The 26,625-nt window shown below is 38.8% G+C and overlaps 1 long non-coding RNA gene across 1 annotated transcript in view; it reads left to right on the forward strand.

The window, feature by feature from the left end:
• Positions 1 to 26,625, forward strand: part of LOC112834788 (uncharacterized) — an 81,728-nt gene that overhangs the window by 50,591 nt on the left and 4,512 nt on the right. Inside the window, exon 2 of the long non-coding RNA XR_003211032.2 lies at positions 24,310 to 24,443. This is a non-coding gene — a long non-coding RNA (uncharacterized lncRNA). The remainder of the gene's footprint in view (positions 1 to 24,309; positions 24,444 to 26,625) is intronic.

The raw sequence follows: 26,625 nt of genomic DNA on the forward strand, positions 1-26,625 counted from the left end.
TTTTCTAAGATTTTATTTATTTGACAGAGAGAGACACAGAGAGAGAGGGAACCCAAGCAGGGGGAGTGGGAGAAGGAGAAGCAGGCTTCCTGTGGAGCAGGGAGCCCAGTGCGGGGCTCGATCCCAGGATCCTGGGATCATGACCTGAGCTGAAAGCAGATGCTTAAAGATTGAGCCACCCAGGTGCCCCAACAGTAATTTATTTTTAATTAAAAATTGATTTCTGTCATTTTTGAGACCTTCCACAAACATACAAAAAAGGGACGCCTGGGTGGCTCAGTCGGTTAAGCAACTCCTTTCTTTTAGAGGCCCTTTGATCCGCACTCTTTTGCTCTCCACTTCTATGTTTTTTATAAATAACCTTTACACTCCCTCAAGGGTGCTGTAGAGTAAACACATGGATCCACTGGCAAATCAATATTGGCAAAAAAAAATGTATTAGTTAGCAAGATTGTTATTTCCCTTTTCCAGGAAAAAAAATCTTACTGTATCCAAATTGTTTCCAAAGAGCTTTAATGGCACCATTAACTGGCAGCACAGAAAAAGTTACGTCAAAGCAGAACTTTTCAAATGTTCGATGATCGACAGTCCATGCCATGGTGGTTGGGGAGGGGAAATTGAAGTGGTTGACCTTTTAGAGTCTCCTTTCCTTTCATTCACTCCTTTCTTGAAACATAAAATTGCTTCAATTTGATGCTAAGGCTTACCAAGGCAAGAACAGCAAAAAATAAAATAAAGGTCTTCTGAGGACTTAAAAATAACACCAAAGCTTTCCAATTGCACTTCAGAATAGTGCATTAGCTCCTTTGTCACTATGAGCTCCTCTCCAGATTCTCTCACACTCTATTTTCTTTCTGCATCAGAGATTACTTCTGTCAAGTGTAAATCCATTCTCAGTTTTTGCAGTGTTGTCTAGCTGAAGGGCATCTCTTCCCCTGACCTGCACCTAGCCCAGTGCCTGGCATGTAGTAGATACATATTGGATGATGTAAGAATTCAATGTATCACTCATTCCAATTTACCCAAGATCCTACTCTTAGAAAATAAATATTGAAGCTACAAGACATAATTATAAAGAAGAGGAGGTGAAGGAGTACTGAAGAAGTTTTTTAGTTGATGATGGTTGCTGGAGCTGAAATGGCTGGTGATCATGCTGGTATGGTCTTTCCTTGAGATGGTTTTTTTCAACCAAAAGAACCTAATCTATATTAAGCAATGTAAAATATAGTAAAAATGGATTTGATTTCTTATCCTTTGGTTCTTCCATTAGTTAATGAAATTGTTTGCTCACTTTTTTTTTCTCTTTATAGAGTATTCCCTAGAGCAGCATTTCTTAATATTTTTGATCTCAGGACTTCTTTATTTTCTTCAGAGTTATTGAGGGACCCAAAGAACTTTTGTTTACAAAAATTATATCTCTCAATATTTACTATGAAATTAAAACTGATAATATACAAATGTTTTTTAATTAAAGTATGTAAAAACAATAAACCCATTATATGTTAATATAAAAAACATTTTCTTTATGCAAAAATCCATACTTTTTAGAACAGAAAAGTAGTGAGTACAGCACCATCATTTTATTTTTGCAAATCTCTTGAATGTCTGATAATAGGAGACAACTAGATTCTCACATATATATTTTCAATCTGTTACCATATGTTCTTTGATTGAAGTATGTGAAGAAAATCCAGCTTTGCGTAGCTCAGAGGTGGAAAAAAAGAATTTCAACAGTTTTTTTTCAGATAGTTGTAGTTATTCTCCTCTGATATTATACCAAAGTTTGACAAGTGGTAGTTTCTTAAAAATTAGTTGCAGAATAGACTGTAAAACTGTATCAATGGACTTTTTGTACTTTGTTATATTAAAATCCTTTAGTTTATATTACACTTTGAATAAACCTTTTCCCTATACATAATTTTGTAACCTTATGTCTTGCTCATTTGGAAAGTATTGGTATTGAGTTATTCAGATCTTCAAAATGTTGACGTTTCATTCTAAAATACGAAAAGTCACATTTATTAATATTAACAGAAAAGTCTTTAAATATTGGAAAGTTGTCAAGGTTATTATGTTGGACATATTTTCCATAATTCCATTTTTGCTGGAAAGCTAAAATTTTATCATTAGCAATAAATATAGTCTGTTTTTCTCAAAGTGATAGGCTTACTTTATTCGTGTTTGAAAAAAAAGTTTTGCAAAATACCTTTTTTCCCCCAAGTGTTTATTTAAATTCCAGTTAGTTAATATACAGTGTAATTAGTTTCAGGTGTAGGATTTAGTGATTCATCACTTACATACAACACCCAGTGCTTATCACAAGTGCCCTCCTTAATACCCATCACCCATTTAATGTATTCCACCCCCTACCCCCACCCACCTCCCTTCCATCAATCCTCAGTTTGTTTTCTACAGTTAAGACTCTGTTTTATGGTTTGCCTCTACTTTTTCCCCCCTATGTTCGTCTGTTCTGTTTCTTAAATTCTATATATGGGAGAAATCATATAGCATTTATCTTTCTCTGACTGACTTATTTCATGTAGCATAATACTCTCTAGCTCCATCCATGTTGCAAATGGCAAGATTTCATTCTTTTTTATGGCTGAATAATATTCCATTATAGATATATTATATTAATATATACAATTAATATATTAATTATATATATACACACACACACACACACACACACACACACACCATAACTTCTTTATCCATTAATCAGTCAGTGGACAATAGAGCTCTTCCTGTAATTTGGCTATTGTTGATAGTGTTGCTATAAACATGGGGGTGCATGTATCCCTTGAAATCAGTATTTTTGTATCCTTTGGGTAAATACCTAGTAGTACAATTGCTGGATCATAGAGTAGTTTTAACTTTTTGATGAGCCTCCATACTGTTTTCCAGAGAGGCTGCACCACTTTGCATTCCCACCAACAGTGCAAGAGGGTTCCCTTTCTCCACATCCTCTACTTAAGTCTAAATAATAGAAATAATAAATTATTTGACTGTCAGTTCGTTCCAGTAAATATGTTCTAGAAAGAAGTAGCTAGTTCAGATTGCAAATCAGTTGCACATGTGCTTTTCCTCAAGACAACCAGTGAATTAGATATGCAGCAGAAGAATTTTATGGGTATCTCCCATTTTGGCACACAGAGTATTAAAGAATGTACTCAAAGATTGACATTTAATAAGATTAAGAGCATTGCCTCCCCAAGGACATTCTTAAGTGGAATTGCCTTTGTTTTTGTTTTGTTTTGTTTTGTTTTTCCACAAATTCATGTTGGTGAACAATACAATGACACTGGTATCATTTGGTGGTACTCACTGCTTTGATTGTAAAGCACCAGCACTGTTAACTATCACTGCTTTTGTACCCTCAATGCAAATATCAACACAGTGAGAAAGGCAAATAATACCTTAATATTATTGTGAAAATAGTTTTGACTCTGTGGATTCCCTGAAAGTATTTCACAGAGTCCATGAAAGTTTTCTGGAGACCCTAGCATTCGGTGGGCCACACTTGGAGAACTGCTACCCTACAGGCTAAGTATAGGTTTTAGTACACTGGCCCTTGAAGCTTTTGTGTTTTATCACACTTTCATTTACTGGGGATTGGATAGCAGAAGTGAAGAGATTAAAATGTAAACACTGTTTTTTTTGAAAGCATTTTATTGAAAAGTTAAACAAGATGGTAAGAGTCTAAATAGACTTCCTTGAGGATTTTGTTTTGATCTTTACCCTAGACTCTTATTGTGTAATTTTAAGTCAATATCATGTCAAGTGTTCCATGGTTAAGGAATATGGCATCTTGAACTTAGGAGAAAGATTATGTCTCAATGATATAAACAGAATTTGCTTCAAACAAATAAATATATTTCAGATCCATACAGTTTATGATTTGAGGGGTTAGAAGAAAAGAACTGCAGAATTACCCCTATGCTACAGAAGTATCACTAGAAAAAGTAAGTGATTAGAATAAATAGGTAAATAGGGAGTCTAGGAGGGAGGAAGAGGGTGGCATCCCAACAGTACAGCTAGATAACTATCAAATCATCCTAAATACCCTGGAAATCAAACTGAAGACTGATAGAACAAACTCCACAACTAAAGGGAGAGAAGAGGCCACATCGAAGAAGGTAGAAAATGTGAAGACATGGTTTAGGGGAGAAAGAGATCCTGGCTACTGTGAAGGGGGGAGCCATGGTCATGGAGAAGGGCAAGAGAGAGGAGCACACAGGGGAATGTACAAGGAGGATGTTTCCCCATAGCCATTGGCTGGGAATACAAGAGGGGCTGAATTTCATAAGTTCTTCTTATGTGAGTGGGGCTTAAAGCCTGGAGTTTTAAAGGTCAATGGGCTTGGCTGGGATAGAGCTTAGAGGGCACTGTGCTGCTCTTGGAGAGAAAGCAGGCAAACAACCCTGGGGCATACAGCCATGGAAACAGTGATTGGAAGAATGCCTGCGGTACACAGTGGGGAGAGTATTTGCTCCTCTGAGAGCATGTCCCTGAGAGACAGCATTCATGGAAATGCCTCTCTGGGAACAAAGGAGCTTGCCAGCACCGTTTTCCTTGTCCACTCCTCTGCATAAACACAGAACCACCTGTGGGAAGCAGTGCAGCACAGACACTATCTGCGTAACTTGCTTACACTGAGCCCCACCCCACTGTGCTCTGGTGGAACTGCCTTTCTCACTCACACTTACCTCAGTCCCAGCATGGTGCACCCATCCCCTAGAAGACCAGCACAAAACCTTGCCCACACTGTATCTCTTGAGGAAACTTTTGCAGTGCCCCAGTTCTGGTGGAGGTGGGGACAGGTATCATTTCACAAGCAGAACAGAGTACGCCTAGTTAAAACCCACCTCATTCAGACCAAGACCAAACACTGCCCACAGCAGGCAACTGGCCTGAAGGATAGTACAGATAGAACACTATAGCAGAAGGCATGCAGCACACACCAGAGATACTCCCTGACGCACCAGCCCCTGGACACTACATGATCTCTTCTTCATAAGGCCATTACTTTCAGGAGCAAGAGAGATGACTGGCTTTTCTAGCATACAGAAGAAAACCGAGACTTAGACAAAATGCCAAGACAAAGGAATTTATCCCAAATGAAAGAAGAAGATTAGGCCATGGCCAGAGATCTAAGTGAAACAGATATAAGTAACATACCTGATGGAGAATTTAAAGCAACAATCATAAGGATACTCACTGGCCTTTAGAAAAGAATAGAAGACATCAGAGACTCTTACCACAGAGATAAAAGAGTTAAAAAGGAATCAGAGATTAAGAGTGCAATAAATGAGATTAGAAACGTTAGAAATGCACAGTAGGCTGGAAGAAGAAGAGGAATGAATTAATGACCTAGAAGACAATGGACAATATAATGGAAAGTAATAAAGCTGAACAAAAGAGAGAAAGAATTCTGCAAAATGAGAATAGACTTGGGGAACTCAGTGACTCTATCAAATGTAATAACATTTGTATTTTAAAAGTCCCAGAAGAAGAGAGAAAAGGGAACAGAAAATTTATTTGAAGAAATAATAGCAGAAAACTTTCCTAATCTGGGGAAGGAAACAGACATCTAGATCAAGGAGGCACAGTGGCCTTCCATCAAAGTCAACAAAAGCAGCCCCACACCAAGACCTATTGTAATTAAATTAAAAATATAGTGATAAAGAAAAAAGTCTTAATAGCAGCAAGAAAAAGGAGTCCTTAACTTACAAGGGAAGACCCATAGGGCTAGCAGGAGATTTTTCAACAGGAACTTTGCAAGCCGGAAGGGAGTGGCAGGATATATTCAGAATGCTGAATGGGAAAAATCTGCAGCCAAGAATACCCAGCAAGTCTATCATTCCAAACAGAAGGAGAGATAAAGAGTTTCCCAGACAAACAGAAACTAAAGGAGTTCATGACCACTAAACCAGTCCTGCAAGAAATATTAAAGGGCACTCTTTGAGTGGAAAGGAGAGACCAAAAGTGACAGTTTAAAGGCAGAAAACACAAAAACAGTAAAAATGAATATTTATGTAAAAAAATCAGTCAAGGAACTCATAAAAAGATGTAAAATACAATAACATATACCTAAAATGTGGGGAAGACAGGAGAAAAGAATGGGTTCAAAATTAAATGACCATCAACTTAATATAGACTGCTATGTACAGAAGAGGTTATACAAAAACCTAATGGTAACCATACATCAAAAACCACTAACAAACATGCAAAGAATAAAGAAAAAGAAATCCACATATATCACCAACAAAACATGAGAGAAACACAAGAAAGGATCAGAGAAAAACTCCAGAAACAACCAGAAAACAATAAAATGGCAATAAATACATATATACCAATAAGTACTTTGAATGTAAATGGACTGAATACTTCAATCAAAAGACATAGGGTATCAGAATGGATAAAAAAACAAGACCCATCTATATGCTGCCTACAAGATGCTCAATTTAGGACTAAAGACACCTGCAGAATGAAAGTGAGGGGATGGAGAAATACTTATGCAAATGAATGTCAAAAGAATGCCAGAGTAGCAATACTTATTATTGGATAAACTAGACTTTATTTCTATTTATTTTTTATGTGCGTCAATCTTTTTCATTATTTAAATTCAACTAGCTAACATATAGCACATCATTAGTTTCAGATGTAGAGTTCAGTAATTTATCAGTTGCATATAACACCCACTGCTCATCACATCATGTGCCCTCCTTAATGCCCATCACCCAGTTACCCCATCCCCCCCATTCACCTCCCCTCCAGCAACCCTCAGTTTGTTTCCTGTAGTTAAGAGTCTCTCATGGTTTGTCAGACAAACTAGACTGTAACAGATAAAGAAGGGACACTATATAATAATAAAGGGGAAAACCCAACAACAAGATACAACAATTGTAAATATTTATGCACCCAACATAGGAGCACCCAAATAAATAAAACAATAACAAACAAAAAGGAACTAATCAATAGTAATGCAATAATAGTAGGGGACTTTAAGACTCCACTTGCATCAATGGACAGATCATCTAAAGAGAAAATAAACAAGGAAACAATGGCTTTGAATGACACACTGGGCCAGATAGGCTTAACAGATATATTCAGAACATTCCATCCTAAAACAGCAGAATAGACATTATTTTCAAGTACACATGGAACATTCTCCAGAATAGGTCACATATTAGGCCACAAAACAGGCCTCAACAAATACAAGAAGATTGAAGTCATACCATGAACCTTTTCTGACCACAGTGCTATGAAACTAGAGGTCAACCATAAGAAAAAGCCTGGAAAGACCACAAATACATGGAGGTTAAAGAACATCATACTAAATGAAAGGGTCAAGCAGGAAGTAAAAGAAGAAGTAAAAAATTACATGGAAACAAATGAAAATAGAAATACAATGGTCCAAAACTTTGGGATGCAGCAAAAATGGTCTTAAGAGGGAAGTATACAGGAATGTAGGCCTACCTCAAGAAGTAAGAAAAAGCTCAAATAAACAGCCTAACCTTATACATAAAGGAATTAGAAAAAGAACAACAAAGAAAACCTAAAGCCAGTAAAAGGAAGAAAATCATAAACATCAGAGCAGAAATAAATGATATGGAAACTAAGAAAACAATAGAACAGATCAATGAAACCAGGAGCTGGTTCTTTGAAAAAATTAATAAAATTGTTACACCTCTAGCCTGATTTATCAAAAAGAGAAAGGACCCAAATAAGTAAAATCACAAAGGAGAGAGAAGTAACAACCAACACCACAGAAATACAAACATTTATAAGAGAATATTAAGAAAAATTATATGCCATCAAATTGGACAATCTGGAAGAAATGGATAAATTCCTGGAAACATAAATCACCAAAGCTGAAACAGGAGGAAGTAGAATACTTGAACAGACCTAAAACCAGCAAAGAAATTGAATCAGTAATCAAAAAAACTCTCCACAAACAGAAATCCTGGCCAGATGGCTTCACAGGGGAATTCTACCAAAATTTAAGGAGGAGTTAATACCTATTCTTCCCATAATATTCCAAAATAGAAAAGAAAGGAACTAGAAAAGGAAGGAAAACTTTCAAATTCATTCTATGAGGCCAGCATTACCCTGACACCAAACCAGATAAAGACACCCCCCAAAAAGAAAACTATAGGCCAGTATCTCTCATGAATGTAGACACCAAAAATAAATAAATTTTATCAATAAAATACTAGCAAACTGAATGCAACAATATGTTAAAAATATCATTCACCACGATCAAGTGGGATTTATTCCTGGGTTGCCAGTGTGGTTCAATAATCACAAATCAATCAAAGTGATACACCCATTAATAAAGAGTAAGCATCATTTCTTTTTTAAAAAAAAAGATTTTATTTATTTGAGATAGGATGAGGGTGAGATAGTGAGAGAGAGAGAGAGAGCATAAGCCGGGGGTGGGGTGGGGGAGAGGACAGGGAGAGACGGAGAAGCAGGTTCTCCACTGATTAGGGAGCACAACACGGGGATCGATCCCAGCATGCTAGGATCATGACCTGAGCTGAAGGCAGACGCTTAACTGAGCCTTTCAGGCGCCCCCCCATATAATCATTTCAATAGATGCAGAAAAAACATTTGATAAAGTACAACATCCATTCATGATGAAAACCCTCAACAAACTAGGTTTAGAGGGAACATACCTCAACATAATAAAGACCATCTATGAAAAACCCATAGCTAATATCATCCTCAATGGGAAAAACTGAGAGCTTTTCCTCTACAGTCAGGAATAAGGCAGGGATGTCCACTCTCACCAGTTTTATTCAACATAGTCCTGGAAGTCCTAGCCACAGCAATCAGACAACATAAAGAAATAAAAGGCATAAAAATTAGCAAGGAAGAAATAAAACGTTCACTATTTGCTGATGACAGGATACTCTATAGAAAACCCAAAAGACCCCACCCCAAAACTGCTAGAACTGATAATGAATTCAGTAAAGTCACAGGATACAAAATCAAGGTACAGAAATCTGTTGTATTTCTATACACCAATAATGAAGCAGCAGAAAGAGAAATCAAGGAATCAATCTCATAATTGCACCAAAACCAATAAGATACCTAGGAGTAAGCCTAACTAAGGGGTGAAAGACCTGTACTCTGAAAACTATAAAACACTGATTAAAGAAATGGAAGACGACACAAAGAAATGGAAAGACATTCCATGCTAATGGATTGCAAGAATAAATATTGTTAAAATATCTATACTACCCAAAGCAATCTACACATTTAATGCAATCTCTATTAAAATACCACCAGCATTTTTCACAGAACCAGAACAAACAATCCTAAAACTTGTATGGAACCACAAAAGACCCCAAATAGCCTAAACATTCTTGAGGAAGAAAAGCAAAGCTGGAGGCTTCACAATTCTGGACTTCATGTTATCTTACAGTGTTGTAGTGATCAAGACAGTATGGCACTGGCACAAAAATAGACACAGAGATCAATAGAACAGAATAGAAAACCCAGAAATGAACCCACAATTGTATGGTCAATTAATCTTTGACGAAGCAGGAAGGGATATGCAATTGGTAAAAGAATGTCTCTTCAACAATGGTGTTGGGAAAACTGGATAGCAACATGCAAAAGAATGAAACTGGACCACCTTCTATACCACACACAAAAATAAACTCAAAACTGATTAAGGACCTAAATGTGAGACCTGAAACCATAAAGATCCTAGATGAGAATACAGGCAGTAACCTCTTTGACATCAGCCATAGCAGCTTATTTCTAGATAGGTCTTCTGAGACAAGGGAAATAAAAGCAAAATTAATGTATTGGGACTATGTCACAATAAAAAAATTCTGCACATAGAAGGAAACAGTCAATAAAATTAAAAGGCCACCTAAAGAATGGAAGAAGGTATTAACAAATGACATACCTGATAAAGGGTAAGTATCCAAAATATATAAGGAACTTATAAAGTTCAACACCCAAAAAGCAAATGATCCAATCAAAAATGGGTAGAAGACACAAATAGACACTTTTCCAAGAAGACATGCAGATGGCTAACACATACATGAAAAGATGCTCAACATCACTCATCATCAGGGAAATACAAATCAAAACTACAATGAGATATCTCCTCACACTGTCAGCCAAATTATGGAAACAGCCCAAGTATCTATCCATTGACAAATGGATAAAGAATATCTACAGATACAATGGAATATTACTCAGCCATCAAAAAGAATGAAATCTGGCCATTTGCAAGGATATGGATGGAGTTAGAGAGTATTATGCTAAGTGAAATAAGTCAGAGAAAGATACCATATGGTTTCACTCATATGTAGAATTTTTTAAAAGATTTTTTTTTATTTATCCTAGAGAGAGAGAGAGGGTGCACAAGCAGGGGAGGGGGAAGGAGAGGGAGAAGCAGACTCCCCACTGAGCAGGGAGCCCGATGGGGGCACTTGATCCCAGGACCCTGCGATCATGACCTGAGCTGAAGGCAGATATTTAACTGACTGAGCCACCCGGGTGCCCCCATATGTGGAATATAAGAAACAATACAAATGAGCAAAGAGAAAAAAGAGAGAGAGGTAAACCAAGAAATAGACTCTTAACTATAGAGAACAAACTGATGGTTACCAGAAGGGAGGTGGGTGGGGGATGGTTGGAATAGGTGGTAGGGATTAAGGAGTGTACTTGCTGTTATGAGCACTGGGTGTTGTATAGAAGTGTTGAATTACTATAAGGTACTCCAGATACTAATATTGCACTGTATGTTAACTAACTGGAATTTAAATAAAAACTTAAAAAAAACCGAGTAGGTAAATAATAGTGAAGGAAAATAAGTGCCCTAAATTCTATGAGGTCTTAAGTCTTAAGAATGAACTAGGAAAATCTGGATGAGTAGTTAAGATTTGGAGGGAAAGAAAGATTAACTTAAGCTCATTAATTAGTGCATGCTGCTTAAATTCACAATGTTGGCAAAAAAAAAAAGTCTTTTAAATAACACTTCAGAGAATATGCCAATACAGCATGTATTCATTAGGAAAAATGTCAAATATGTGGAGAATGTTGAAATTCTATTTAAAAGAATGACTTATTTTAATGTTTGTATTGAGTCTAGACTTCAAAAATGATCTTTTTTTTTTTAAAGAAAAGATCCTTGAAGTGACATCTACCCTATTAAAACAGTCAATTAAATTTATTTTTAGAACTTCCCCAAACCATGGAGTGTGACATTCATACAAAGTTATCTCTATACTTACTTTGAAAATAGAAGATATATTTAGAAAAATCTTATTTCATAATATTTTCTGTGAGAATACTGCAGCCTATTTTATACTTTGCACCATAGTATAGTTTTCTAATACTTTTTCCAGCATAGCCATATATATTTGTCTTTTTTTTTCTATCCAAAAGACCTGCTATAATTCACAATGGCTTTCATATCTCTTAAGTATGTCTCACATCATTAGAGATTAAGGCACACAATACAGCCTGAAAAGAAAGATGTAGTGAAATATACCATTAGACTCTTACATGAAAAAAATGAAGTTATGGGTATGTTCACTAATTTTATGTATATGTTAATTCATAGAATTAAAAATATAAATATATATACACACATCAAAATCTTAATAGTGGTTTTCTCTGAGAGTTTGCAAAGGTGGTGGGGGTTTATGATTGAAGATGTGCTTTTTACTCTTTTATTTTTGTGATATTTGATTTTTTCCAACAAGTATGTATTCCCTCAAAAATCAAGGAAAGACACATACTAATTCAAAATAAATAAATAAAAATAAAAGAAATATATTGCGTTTTGTTTATAGTAGAAAGTTTGGGAAACTGGAAGTTACGGAGAAGAAAACAAATCTTAAGTTGGGAAGATATGACATAAAAATAACTAGAATTCAACATTTATTAGTATTCCAGTGACATACTCTGGCATCAAAAACCATTTCTAGCTATAAGATTAGTAGTATACCACCTTATAATCATGGTGCCAGGCCCAAATTTTGCTCCCAGATTATTTTGTTATTCTTATGATTGAATAAAGGTATAAAGTCAGGATAGAAAAGTCAAATGCTTGGGGAGGTTTCAATTTATACTACTGGGAAACTTCTTTTTTTATCTTGATGGCAGGAGGGTACTATCCTGACCCTCTGCAAATAGTCAGTACTGTCTGATTTCTGAGAATCTCTTTGACTTATGGAACAATGTCATCTACATTCACATAGGCAGAATGGCAGGTGGGAGAAAGGCATGAATAATATGTGCTCTAAAAAGACTTTGCCTGTACAGAAGTAAGAGAAGAAAGGGCCTTTGAGTATTATTTGCCAAATGATCTTAATAAAGCCTCCCATAGAAAAGGGGTCTGATCTACTCCAAAGCAGGTGTGGCATAAACAGAAAAGACCCTGGGTCCAGCCTGGAAGATTCTATTCATCTCAGAAGCAGATTTTCAGTTCCCTGGTCAAACTGTTGAAGGAAGTGGGGCTGATTTCTCAGAATACTTTGTCTATGACTAGAGTGATCACATATTCCAGTTTTCTCAGGATAGTCCTCATTAGCTGCTGTTTTCTTGGCATAATTGTTAATAGTCCCCTCTTACTCTCAAAAGTATCCTGAAAATCAACTATTTGGCATTCTTACGGCTGAACTGTTGGGCAAAACATCATAGTGGATGTGGCGGAGTATTGATTGGTTTGCAAAGCAGTCATTTTCAACCATCTCTTTTATCATCTTCCATTGCAGAGGCCAGGAAAGTGAAATACTCACCTTTGCAGCCTTCTTGCAGCTGGGATTGGCCATGTTACACAGTTTTGGCCAATGAGAACTTTCTGGGAAAGTTCAAAAATCTATTGGTATTGACTTTTTCTCTTCTTCCTATTTTGAGTGTGGACATAATACCTGGGGTTGCAAGAGTCACCTTGAAACTGAGCGAAAGGCCAAGAATATCTCAGAGACTAAACTCTCGCAGTGTTGGCCCTGCCGATCCTCTACCAGCAGTCAGCTAATCTGAAAACAAATTATAGCTCTATTTGTTTTAGTGTCTTTTGGTTGGTTTTCTCTTACTTGCAGCTAAAATCATTCCCAATATGCACAATGGGTTGTTTTCTTTTTTTATTTTAGATTAGTCAGTTGTGCTAGACTTGGGAATCAGCCTCTTTTTGGTGTGTAGCTTTACTGCCCTTTGGTGATGGCAAGTCAATCCTTTTATTCTCATTCATGGGTACTACATGCAGATGCCAAAACACAAAAAGAGAGAGTGTGTAGACTGAGGATGCAGGAACTGGGGGAAAGCAACAAATTTGTCTCCTTTCATCAGAGGGAGTTCTTATTTTGGAAATATAGCATTTATTTTCTGAGAACTCTGAGGACTGTGCATTTGGCAAGGTCTATTCATTTTTCATCTTCCCAGCTAATGTCTTTAGGGAGGAAAAAGATAAATCTGAATGTCAGCAGGATACATATGGAGCTGAGGGCCACAGTTACTAATTAAGTCCTCTCCAAAGACCCATTTTGATGTCTTGACATAGGAGATAAACAGACTACCCAAAGATGTCTTTTTATCCCCCCTAGCATTCAAAAGACCCCAGATTACCTTGTGTTAATGAGAGTGGTAGAAGAGGGCTAACATACTGATACAGCTCCCGCATTATGCTGGCTAGATGGCAAGGTCCTGGTTCTCTGATAATAACTGGTTTAAGGGGATAAGTATTTTATTGCAGTGCTACTGAGGAAACAGAATTCTGATCAGAGCAGGCCCTGAAGTGATTTGAGTATTGCAAACTAACCTTGCCAGAAATCAGAATGTCATTTTCTTGAAGCTTAAAGGGAGAGAAAAGTAATTTGGGAAACACACAATCCTTCAAAATGTTCTCCTTTGCTTTCCTGAGGTTCATATTTCCATATTTCCACTGAGTCCAACAGGGTGATGGTTTAAAAAAATCTGTTTATCCTCTGTTTTTCCAAAGGGTTCCCTCCGTCTCTTACTACATTGAGAACCTCCCAGGAAATTATCAGTGCTTTTCCCAAGTCTGGTTCTGCTCCTACCAGTCCCTGACAAAATTAAGCCAAAATGATTCCAGAATCCATCTGTGAGAATAGATAAGAGTGTCTTTCCATTTATATCAGACAGCTGGATTCTGGCTTTGATGATTGGTCTGCGAAACAGACCAAACAGCAAAACAGAACTCACCTTTTTGTCAATTTTTTTTTTTAACCCGAAGGCTAGTTGAGACTACATCAAGAGAGATGATTCTACATTTTTTGGCAGGAAAAGTACTTTAATATAGATACATAGTTTATTTCCCTAGGGAAAGAAGTTCAGATCAGCAAAATGGCCTATTTTCCATGAAATTTGTGCTTAAAAAATGGATATAAGTGCCTAAAATTTTTCAAATCTGGTCATGGACCAGATCATTTGGCAAATAATACTCAAACACTGCTATATTCTTGCTCTCCGAGGACCTTTTTTGCCCAAAGTTTCTCTCAATCCATCTTTCACTAGCTTACTTTTCAGGAAAAGTTAACAATGACTGAATTTTAAAATCTGATTTACATGCCTAAGCAGCACATTCTTAAGAGAGGCTATTTTTCCGCTTGGTTAAAGTAGAATGAAACATTTGCAATTTTGGATAGTCTCTGTTTAGGCTTAGGGGCTGCTGGTAGACTATTCTGTGTACATTGTAGACTGTTAGCGCATGAAGATTAAAAATGAAATTCACTGGGCAATATCTCATCAAATGCCAGAATGGAGTGGGTCAACCATGAGGATGAAATCAGGTCTCATTTCAGTAGTAGGTTCATTGGAGACAAGGAAGTAAATTATTCCAGTTTTGCTCCAGGATAAAAACAAACATTTATTTCATTGATTTTTGCAGAATGGAGGTGATATTCCATAATTTTTCCAGTTTTTACAGCAAATTTCTTTTTTTAAAAAGATTTATTTAAGACAGAGAGAGAGAGATAGAGAGAATGAGTGTGGTGGGGAGGGGCAGAAGCAGGCTCCCTGCTGAACAGGGAGCCTGATGCAGGACTCAATCCCAGGACTCTGGGATCATGACCTGAGCTGAAGGCAACCGCTTAACTGACTGAGCCACCCAGGCGCCTCCTTACAGCAAATTTCTAACATTAGCTGCATATCTATAAAGTCTCTGATTATTAGAAGGTAATCTCTAGATGGCAGATGGAGCTCTATTAGGTTATCATTGTGACGTCAGTAAATAATGATGCAATTTCCCAATAAAAAGGACCCATTTGGTAAAATTTCCAAGACTGCTATATTCTTGCTCTCTGAGGACCTGAAGATTCTTTACCAATTTGTTTATATTAAATTTGATTTGCATGATTGCAAGGAGGGTAGGCATCTTCCTCAAACTATAGATACAGGGACAAGCAATGTGAGTTGAAATAGAAACTAAATTCTCTTAGGAAATTTGATTGTGTCTACCAATACTATCAGCTTATCTCCCAATGTACTTGCCTTTATTTCTCTGTCCTCTCAATTCCTAATGGAAATTAGGATTAGGTAGAAGACATGCTGAATTGCTTAATGATAATAAAAGTTAAGACTTACTGGCAGATGGTGGAGGAAGGGGTCAAAAGGTTCAGAGAAGTGGAAATGTGAATAGTGGGCCAGAAACCCTAACACCTGATAATATTTTGCATGAGAGTGTGGAAGACAGTTTTCCCAGGTGATAAGGAATGTGCTGGTGGGAGGGGCATCAGAATCACCGAGAAGCTCTAAAGCTCTGTCGAACAGGCTAATAGAAGATGCTGTTATAGAACTGAGCTCCTGATAGCAAAGGGGGTGATGAAAATCTGAAATGTTAGAATCTAGGTGGCAAACAGTTTAATTACCGGTAGAAAGATATAATTGTCACAATAAGTGACAAAGCAGAGTGGCAGCCAGGGGTCTCAATTTGCAGAGAGCTATGGAAATGCTGAATGGGATACAGTATTCCTAGAGGCAAGACAGATGGGCAGGCAGTCCATAAGTATACTACTTGATTTACACAATCAAAATAAACCAAAGACAGGTGATCAGGAAGCTCAGGGCAATAGCCCCACCAAAAGGCATGATCCACTGCTTAGTTTTTGGACCTATGCCAGTTCTCGGACTCCAGACTCATTGATTGAAGGAGAGGCCAGGGCCCTATGGGGAAGGATACTGCAACACCATGCTACATTTAATCAGTAGTATTTCTCTACATCTTTACCCCAGTGGACGTAAAGACATTTACTAGGATATCTTGCATTGGGGGGAAAGGAGAACACCCAGGTTTTTGAGGATTGTTGGGCCCGGAGACTGATTTTCATTGGTATCTGGGGATCCAAAGTGCCACCATGATTCTCAGTGGGTGGTAAAAGGAGTCTTGCTTCAGGACTGGCTTACTGTGAGTCCACCTGGTCCATGGGCCTACATGGATCTTATTTCCTTGATCCTCCAATATATAATTGGAAGGGACAGACTTGGCAGTTGGCAGAACACTCACATTGGTTCTGGACCTGTGAGGTAAGAGATTGCATAGAAAGGGAAGGTTGGGGGCACCTGGGTGGCGTGGTCGGTTAAGTGTCCAACTCTTGGTTTCAAATCAAGCCCCATGTCTGGTTCCATGCTCACTGTGGAGTCTACTTGAGTTTCTCTCTCCTTCTCTCTGCCCCTCCCATTCCTGCTCTGTCTCTGAAATAAATAAATCTTGAAAAAAAAAAGTAAGTTCAATTCTGTCTTTAAATCTTGCCCTTCCTCCAAACTCCCTATCCCTGGCCCAGAGAGTAAATCAAAATAAATACCATGTTCTGTGGGGAAGATTAATGCCATTCTTTCAAATACTTAATGCAGGGATGGTGTTCCCTCCCCGACCCCCATTTAGTCACTAGTCTGACCCCTACAGAAACTAGAGGTTTCACACTGAATGAAGTTTGTCTGCTGAATGTAGTTTGTTTGTTTCTTCCTTTCCTCCTTCCTTCTCTCCTTTCTTCCCTCCTTCCTTCCTTTCTTCCTACAGAACGACACAGCCCCTGGCATGTGGCATGCAGCCATTTATTGAGCAGACATATTATTTTCCATCCCTCTTAGAAAGGAAGCCAATAAGCAGTTTGCATTCCCAGGAGACAGAGAAGAGTATACGTTTAGTTCAGATCTTTCCCGGGGTCAATGTTCACTCTTCGACCTTCAATCATGCTATAGTTGGAAGGGACCCACAACATTTGGACATCTTTAGAACATCACATTCTTCCACTGTATTGATGATATGGTAACTGGACCAGATAAGCAAGAAGTGACTCCAGAGGGTAGAAGATAAACCTACGTGCTCCAGAGGGTAGGTGATAAACCTATGAAAATTCAGGGGCTCTCAATGAAATTGGCAGGGGTCTGGAGTTAGGGGGCATACTATAACATCTAATTCCAAAATAAGACATATTCTCACACCTCCCACTACTATGGATACCAAGCACAATGCTTGGAAAACCTCTTTGACTTCTGAAGGCAATACATTCCATATTTGAGAATGCTGCTCCATTGCCTTTAATAAAGAACATGAACTGACAGTTTTAAATATAGGAGAGTCTGCAGGAGGTCTAGGCTATGAAGCAAACAGTCCTGCACCTAGACCATACAACCTGGCAGATCCTATAGTACTAAGGTATCTGTCATGGGAAAGGACACTATATAGAGTTTATAGCAAGCTCCAAAGAAGAGTTACTATGTGGAACTCCAGGGTTCTAGAACAGCAGACTGCATTGTTGAAGTGTTCTATGCAATATAATAGCTACTAGCCACATATACTGCCAAGCACTTGAAGTATGGCTAGCGTTATTTCATCTGTCTGTCTGTCTGCCTATCTACCTATCTACCTACCTATCTGACATTTTACTTAATTTAATTTTGGGGGATTTTAAAACAAGAGGAACAGAAAACATGAGTGGTTGCCTGGGGCTAAGGAAAGAGGCTCCAGAGGGTACAGGGGAGTATTTGGGGTGATGGAACTGTCCTGTATATTGATCACTTACACGACCAACAGGTCAGACATTAGAGGATGATTTTACTGGATGTAAATTATAACTCAATCTTTTAAAAAAGTGACTGACAAGACAGCCAAAAATTTACTCTATGAGAGAAAAAAATAGGGCTTATGGTAAGTTTTCTCTCATGAACAGTAAAAAAAAAGGACTTTGGTCATAAACAAAGGGACAGTAAAATGAGAGATCTTCCATATACAAAATTTTAACAATGTTTTTAAGAAAAATATGCTTATGCAGAGGTAATACTTCTTTTTGTATTTGGTTTAATTAACTGGCACTTCTTTTCTGGGAATAAAAATGTTAGAAATAGTTATTTTTAAATTTCACAAAAGTTTCAGGTAATAAGCAAGGCATTAGAACAAAAGAGGGCTCGAAAACTTGTTCCGTAAGGCATTTGCTGTAAAAACACATACTGCTTGTAATAAAAAAAAAGAAAAAAAGTATTTCTTTACAGTTAAAAACATGCAGTGAGTATTTGGACAAAATAGTCAAGTTTTCTTGAAAGAGGAAAATTAAAATGTAACATACTACCCATAAGCTACATATTTAGCTCAAACTAGATCTAGTTGTTTAACAAGAGCTAATTTCCAGATATAATCTATGAATTTACACACTGGTATTTAGCGCCTCTTCAAAAATCTGTCTGTAAATTAAACAGTTAAGCAACATTGTTTTTGCCTTTAGAGCTTTTGCAGCTGCAGCAGATCATCTGGTAGTGCCTGCCTGACTGTAGAGGCAAATTTCTTGGTACTGCCAACTGCAGCATGGGCTCGTCAGAGAGAGGCTGCTGTCTAGGTTACTTTCCTTCTGGCCATTTACGGTGTGGGCATATCAGGTGCTTGCTCTCAGCCAGGAAGGAACACAATGTATTTCAAGTCTCTGAAAACCGAGGAGCCTAAAGTCGCACAGTGCTGTGTTTACTTCAAAGCAATGGTGTCAATCCGGGAGGGTCCTCAGCAGGCTGATTTTTAAAGTGCCTCCTTTTTGGTTTAGGATTCTACTTCCTCCCCATCACTTTCATCATTGCTGTCATTCTCTTCCTTGTCTTCTCCCCTCTTTAAGCTTTTTCAGATATTTACTAGCTAAAATCATCTTGGGTAATAAATCTGCAAGAAAATAAAAAGTTTCCGATTCCTCTGCAGTATTTCACGAGTCATTGAGTGCTTCCTTTTCTTTTTCACTGCCATGTCTCTAGGAATAGGTGGCTAGATATTGAACAAAGAGTTCCACAGCCTTGGCCATGGACACCCTGCACCTCCTGGTTGATCAACACCTGGGGGGCGGGAGGAGGGAGCTCTTCATGATGACTCGGATGTGGGACATGTGTCGCTGCTCCCTGCACTTGTCTCTGTGGCAACCGCCTCCGCCATCTTTTCTACCTCCCGCATGCGGTCTGCTGGGACCTGCGGTGAGCGTGTGAGACCAGCATTGAGGGTGTGGGCTCATTTTACTTAATTTTAATTAACTTAATTTAAGCATAAATAGTCTCATGTGGTCATTGGCTACTGTATTGGACAATGCAGTTCTAAAGCAAGTCCATTTCATCTGTAGCACAGATTTATACCATTCAGAAAGCAGTTCCTGCTTTCTGGTTGGATCTGGTAGAGATAGAGTATCTGACCCTGGGTGGTAAGTCATGTGTGACCAGAACTAATCTTCATATCCTGGGTTTTCTCACCTGTTGAGTCATGAATTTGGGGGTTTGGGGAGCTCAGTAGTACTCTTATAAGATGGTGGAAGTGGTCCATCCCAGATTAGGCATGAGAAGGGTTAGTGGACATGAGTTAGCTTCACGGGTAGATGGCCTAGACCACTGAATGCCATCCGCTCTCATTGTACTGATGCCTCTCCTTCAGCTCAGACCCATAGCTGTTTGGTGTGTACCTTTGGAAGCAATTGTAGATGGTGATGGAGACTGAGCTTGTTTACCATTGGGTCAGTTTTATGTGTCAGTATGAGCTGAAAATGGACTGATGTTACTCTACAACCCAATGAGGAGTGACTTTGATAGATGTCAGTATGGAAAATCTTCCCAATGGGTAAAGCCCTGGGTTGTGCAGGTGGTCATTCACTTTGTGTTGAAGGAGATAGTCCAAGGGAAGACTATACATGGATTCATGGGTATAAACAAATCATCTGGCTAGTTGGTCATGGCCCCGAAAGGAAAAAGTATTGGGAGGGACAGGGGACAAGGAAGACTGAGGAAGAAGGATGTAAATGGGTTGAATAGAATAGTCCTAAAGTATGAAAACTTGTTTTTGCCTACCACAGAGCATCAACCACAGACCTGGCACTGACTAACTAAGTAGACAGGATGCTTTGATTATTTAAAGTCAGTCAGCCTCTGTCATTGGCTCCACTGGTTCTAGCATATTGGACACCGTAGTAGAGTCTCCACTGTGGAAGAGATGGAGGCTATGCATGGGCCCAACAGCATGGGCTCCTGGCTACCAAGGCTGACTGCTCTTGCCAAATGCTCAACCTGCCAGCAACAGAGACATGGCTGTTCTATGGCGTTAACCCTCAGGAAAATTAACCAGGCGTTAGGTTGCAAGTTTACTACTTTGGACTTTTAGCCCAGAAGGGTCAGTGATTCATCTTGACTGGAATTAACACACATTTTGAGTATATGCTTGCCTTTCCTTGCTGCAGAGCTCCAGACAGCACTACTCTCCAGGGTCTTACAGAGTATTTAGTCCACTGACATGGGATCCACATGAGATTGCCTTAGACCAAGAGACCAAATTTAGAGCAAAGGAGGTATGGAAGTGGGCTTATGACCATGAAATCCACTGGCCATATCACATACTGTGTCATCTAGAAGCTTTTTACCTAATAGAGTCACAGAATGGTCTCTTAGAGACACAGTTGAGGTGCCTACTTGGAGATGACTCCTTTAGAGGATAGGGCACCATTTTCCAGGATATGCTATATACCCTAAATAAAGACAATTATCTGGTACCATGCCCCCAGAAAGCATAATACATGAGTCAGAATCATGGGGTGGAAGTAGGAGTGGTCTCACCATTCCCAATTCACTTGAAAATTTTGCATTTCCTGCTTCCATAATTATAGGCTGTGCAGGTATAGTGATTTTTTTAAAAGTACTCTGTACATCCAGTGTGGAGCTGGACTCACCACCCTGAGATCAAGAGTCGGATGCTCTACCAACTGAGCCAGCCAGGTGCTCCTAGAGATCTTGGTTCTCAGAAGAGGAATGCTTACTACCAAGGGGCACTCAGTAAGATTTCCACTGGTGTCTAAACTATGTTTTGTTTGTTGGGTTCCTTTTGCCCAGAGACCGTTAGGCAGGGATAAGAGTTATACTGGTGGATGATATCAGCAGGCTCTTGGTAAGCATACTGTTCCTGCCTTGCAGGTGGCCACCATCTTGCTGGGTCCCCATGTGGCAGAGAGAGGAAGCTCTGGTGTCTCTTCCTCTTCTTATAAAGGCACTAATCCCATCATGGGGCTCTACCCTCATAGCTTCATCCAAACCTAATTAGCTCCCAAAGTTCCCATTTCCTAACACCATCACATTAAGGATTAGGGCTTTAACATGTGAATTTTGGGGGGACACAAATATTCAGTCCATAACACCTGGTAAGAAGAGCATGTGGGATGGAGAAATTATGGTCATCTTTGGAAAATACAGTTTGCTTACACACCATATTACTTCCTAAGATTTCCTCTCTTCTGTATCTACTTATCTGTGTACTAGTGCCTGACTGGTTTGGGTGTTAGGATGAGAGACTATTTTTTCTTATATATTTGTTGAAACCAACCAAAGTGAATGTGTGGGATTCCTCTGCAAAAAACCAGATGCCCATAATGAGGACAAATGACAGGATATTTCGCTTCTCAGTTCTGTCATGATTTGTGTTCACTTCCACTTGGGGCTCATTTCCCAATCGGGCCAGGACACTGCTTAGATATCAGTCCTTAACTTTGCATGTAGACATTTGATATTTTAAGATTATTCAAGGACAGTTAGTTATTGTTAGTAGATAATCTCAATTATCCCTCAAACTTTGATTCTTAGAACAATGAGAAGGAAGCAGGAGGCAGGCAAAAAACTATGATTTTCATGAGTCAAAATAGTAGTTGCATAAATTTAGAAACCTCATGTCAACATCACCATCAAAATAGAGAAAGAAAGCAAATACTACCACATCTTCTGCCTCCCTTATGCCTAAGCACCCTTCTTTATCTCTACTTCTAAGAATGGAATAAAGCAAGCATCTGGGCATGAGACAACATTCTCAAGAAAAATCAAGACTTAAATGTGGGCTCAGACTACAGACAGAAGAGAGATACAGTGGGTTCTGGAAAATGATCTTCCTAATATCTCAATATGAATAATGAAATGGGGGCATAACAACAACATCTGGAATGCATGTAATTCCACATTCCAAATGAGTATACTTTTATTCTTTTTTAAAGGTTTATTTATTTAGGGGCACCTGGGTGGCTCAGATGGTTTAAGCATCTGCCTTTGGCTTGGGTCATGATCCCAGGATCCTGGGATCGAGCCCCACGTTGGGCTCCCTGCTCAGCGGGGAGTCGGCTTCTCCCCCTGCTCATGTTCTCCCTCTCTCCCTCTGTATCTCTGTGTCTCAAATGAATAAATAAAAAATCTTAAAAAAAAAAAGATTTATTTATTTATTTGAGGTTGGGGGGAGGGACAGAGGGAGAAGGAGAGAGAGAGAGACTCAAGCAGACTACCCCTTGAGCCTACATAGAGCCTGATGTGGGGCTTGGTCTCATGACCCCAAGATCCTAACCTGAGCCAAAATTGAGTCAGATGCTTAACTGACTGTGCCACTCAGGCACCCTGCAAATGAGTACACTTTTAAATCAATAATTTGGATTTATTTTCCAGGAAGTTCACTTACTGTTTTGTCCTGCCCCCCCCCCACCATATATATCACATTCTTTTTGATTGCTTAAAACTTTCTAGCATTTTGGAGTTTGGATTTTTCAGGGATATGTTTAACAAAATGAGGATTTTTGGGTGAAATGTGTTAAAACGAGTAGGAAAAATATTGATGGCTTATTGCTTTAGTGTGAAGAGGCAGTGACATTCCTGGGCAGGATGTAGTCACAGGCAGATTTTGTGCCATGAACCTTGTGTGTGTGTGTGTGTGTGTGTGTGTGTGTGTGTGTGTGTGAGAGAGAGAGAGAGAGAGAGAGAGAGAGAGAGATTCATGGAGATACCCAAAGCTTTAGTCACACTGAATGCATTGTTTGGGGCTTGTTCTTGATCACAGGGAGCAATTTTCTATTTGCAAATGGAAGGTGGAAAATGTTTTACATTTAGATTCTGAAAGCAATCTTGTCTTGACATAAGCAAGATACCAAACCCTGCCATTTCTGCTCAAGAAGAAACTGGCTTGCTCCCTTTGGGGTACACCACTGCTGAGGTACAAAGTCTGACCCCTATGCAGATGTTTTCTAGTGCTTTGTGTTGTTCTGCTTGGAACATCTGTGAAGCAACATTTATCTTTATATAAGCTCTTTCAGATTCCTTTTAACTGACTTTGGAGGCTTAATATTTCTTCATAGTGGGAAGGAATTATTTGACAATTAGAAATTTCACAAATATCAGCTCGAAGTTGATTTTTTTTGTTTGAATAAGGAAAGTAAAACTAATATCAGGTTATACTTCTGATTTCTCAGCAAAATTCTTTCAATAATTTTGATATAAATACTAACATTTTTGGCAGGTACTTTAAGTTCTTAAATATATTACTTCACTTGCTTTTCTTCATAGTCCTATATGAAGTAGGTACTTTAGCTCTATTTTACAGGTGAGGAAATCAGTCACAGAGAAGTTCATAAAATCAATTAAGGTCACATATGTAATGAGTGGCTGAGCCTAGAGCTAAGCCTAGATCTGTTTGATGTCCAAGACCAAGCTCTTTCCATTTTAAGACATTGCTTCTCAAGTCACTAAGTTGTACATTTTCTTACAAGTCCACAAATCACCACTTGAATGAAACAAGTGATGGATTCAGTGAATCTGGCTTCTCTTCCTTCTGGGTCATGGCAAGAATACATTTCTAAGTCTGCCAAGGAGTTAGTTATGGCCAGGTAACATTTCTAAGTCTGCCAAGGAGTTAGTTATGGCCAGGTAATTGAGTTCTGGTTGATAGACTATACAGAGAGAAGTTGTGTGTGTGTGTGTGTGTGTGTGTATTATATTTATATATTTAATTTCCAGGCCTGGTCCATAAAATCTTCTGTATGGTTCTCTACATTTTCTTCCCCCATATTCCAGGGAATGGCAACATCCAGGGCCACCTTGGAAACTTGGAAACTGTGCTGTTTGGAAGATGGCAGAGCCTCTGTCTGTCTGGGTCCCTGCATGACTACATGGAGTGGATTTCTCTCCTGGTGACAACTGGATTTTATGTGAGTAAGAAGCATTTATTGTGAGATTTTGGAATTTGTAGGCTAGCATAGCTAGTGTTGATTTCACAGTACTAATTCCTGTATTAAGTGGTGTGCTGTTGTAACAGGAACTTAAAATGTGTGACATTGGCTTAGCAGTTAAATATCAGAAACAGAAACACTGGAATTCTGTCTTATGCAATGACAATGTTTTTGGTAAATTCTGAGGCTGAGAAAACTTGACATCAGATCTTGTCACTACCCAGACTCTAGCTCCAGGGTACAAGACTGAGAAGTAATTTGTTAGGAGTGTGTATTGGTTGTAATTGGCTGCCACCAGCAAAAACATTGCAAGGAAGAGATGAGCCCGGGAAAGATGGCTGGTTTGGAAGGAGAGATTGAAGGGAATGGAGAAAGCCCAGAAATCAAACACCTTAGAAAGCTGGAAAATTTCACTCTGCTGGACTCCTAAACAGTAAAAGTAAGATAGAAATATTTTGAGTCATGGAGATCCATTAAAAATCAGCCTTAGGTAAAAATTCTTTCAATAATAGCCATTATTTGCATATCTAAAAACTCACTGATGTGCTATGCTAAATTTAACTAAATTGATTATTAACCTTGAGATACCTTTAGTGGTATAAAGAACTGCCAGAAGTTATGAAATTTGAATTTCATAAAAACACATCCTAGATCAAATTCTTAGGTAGAGTCCCCCATATGACTAAGCAAACCACAGTGGTGGTTAGTGGTGGTGATATTTTTCCCCTCACTTCACCAAAAAAATACATGAGTTACACACTCAGTTATTGAGCACTTCCCGTAAGCCTGGTGTAACCATAATGAGACCCAAATTGGGTGTACAAAAGCAGAGGTGACACAGAGCCAAAATCCAAAGTAAAGCATTAAGAACTGCCAAAAGAGAGAGAAAATGTTACAGGATTTCAGGAGTTGAAACAACTATCAGCTGGAACATTTATAAAAGACTCATGTCAGGCAGAGCATTTGACGTGGGTTTCAAAGGACAGGTAGAACTTTGATACATATCAACAGTGGTGGGCAAGGACATTGTAGGTGAGCAGCAAGGCAGGGTGAAAGCCATGACATGGGAAAGCATCCTTTTGGACTGCCATGTATTTAGATTTAAAACATACACTAGACAGCAGAGGACCCTGGATTTGACACTGAGGATGTGTTCTTCAGGTGTATGTTAATGTGGGGACTTTCCAGGATTAGCAGCAATTGTAATAGTATGTATATTAGGCCTATGGTTGAGACTAGGAGAGCAGAATGTAACATCATTTGCAGAGAGAATAAAATGGAGAAAGAAGGCCTGTTTTGCAGAGCATCCCAATAGTCTTGGCAGTGGGAAGGCCAAAGATGGACAGATTACAGAAGAGACTGGCTCAGGAAATGCCTGAATATAGGAGACAGAGGCTAGGTTCAAGATGTAGGAAGAAAAATTGGTGAGCTTTGATTTCTCAGTCTGTCCATTCGTATGGAAAAGTAACATTGCTCTGTATTTTGTAAGAATTTTGTGAAATCCAAAATGCTGAACTGGTCATAATCTCTCTCAGGTAAGATAAGGAATAAAATGTTAGAAACACAGAGGCACTATAAAGAAGGAGCTAGATAGGGCAAACATCTCAAGATTAAGCATATTCTGCTGCCTTAGTGTAAAAGTCTCTAAGTTTGGGGCTCCTGGGTGGCTCAGTCGGTTAAGCGTCCAACTCTTGACTTCAGCTCAGGTCATGATCTCAGGATTATGAGATCGAGCCCCACATCAGGCTCTGTGCTGGACATGGAGCCTACTTAAGATTCTCTCTCTCCCTCTCCCTCTGCCCCTCCACCCCCTTCCTGTTCTCTTTCTCCCTCTCTTTAAAAAAAAAAAAAGTTTGGTGATAGTTAAGGAGAATCAGGTGTGTGTGTATACAGCTACATGTACAGTTAACTACTGATATTTCTAAATCATGGTTGCTATAGGGAATTATGATTGTTCAATTTAAAGTTATTAAAATGTTTCTCACAAGAAGAGTGCTCCCAGCTACTGTCAGCTTAGGGCAAGCAGGGGACCCCGGAGTTGGAAAGCCACAGTGGTGGCCTGGGCCCAACCCAGCAACTGAAGCAAGATGGCCACCGGCAGGTGACAAGATCTGTCCGATTCACATCTAGTCACAGAGCAAAGACCCCACCCCACTGTGGT

Source organism: Callorhinus ursinus, unplaced genomic scaffold, assembly GCF_003265705.2.
Source record: "Callorhinus ursinus isolate GAN/ISIS: 27379988/994484 unplaced genomic scaffold, GSC_fseal_2.0 scaffold17, whole genome shotgun sequence".
NCBI classification, from domain to species: domain Eukaryota; kingdom Metazoa; phylum Chordata; class Mammalia; order Carnivora; family Otariidae; genus Callorhinus; species Callorhinus ursinus.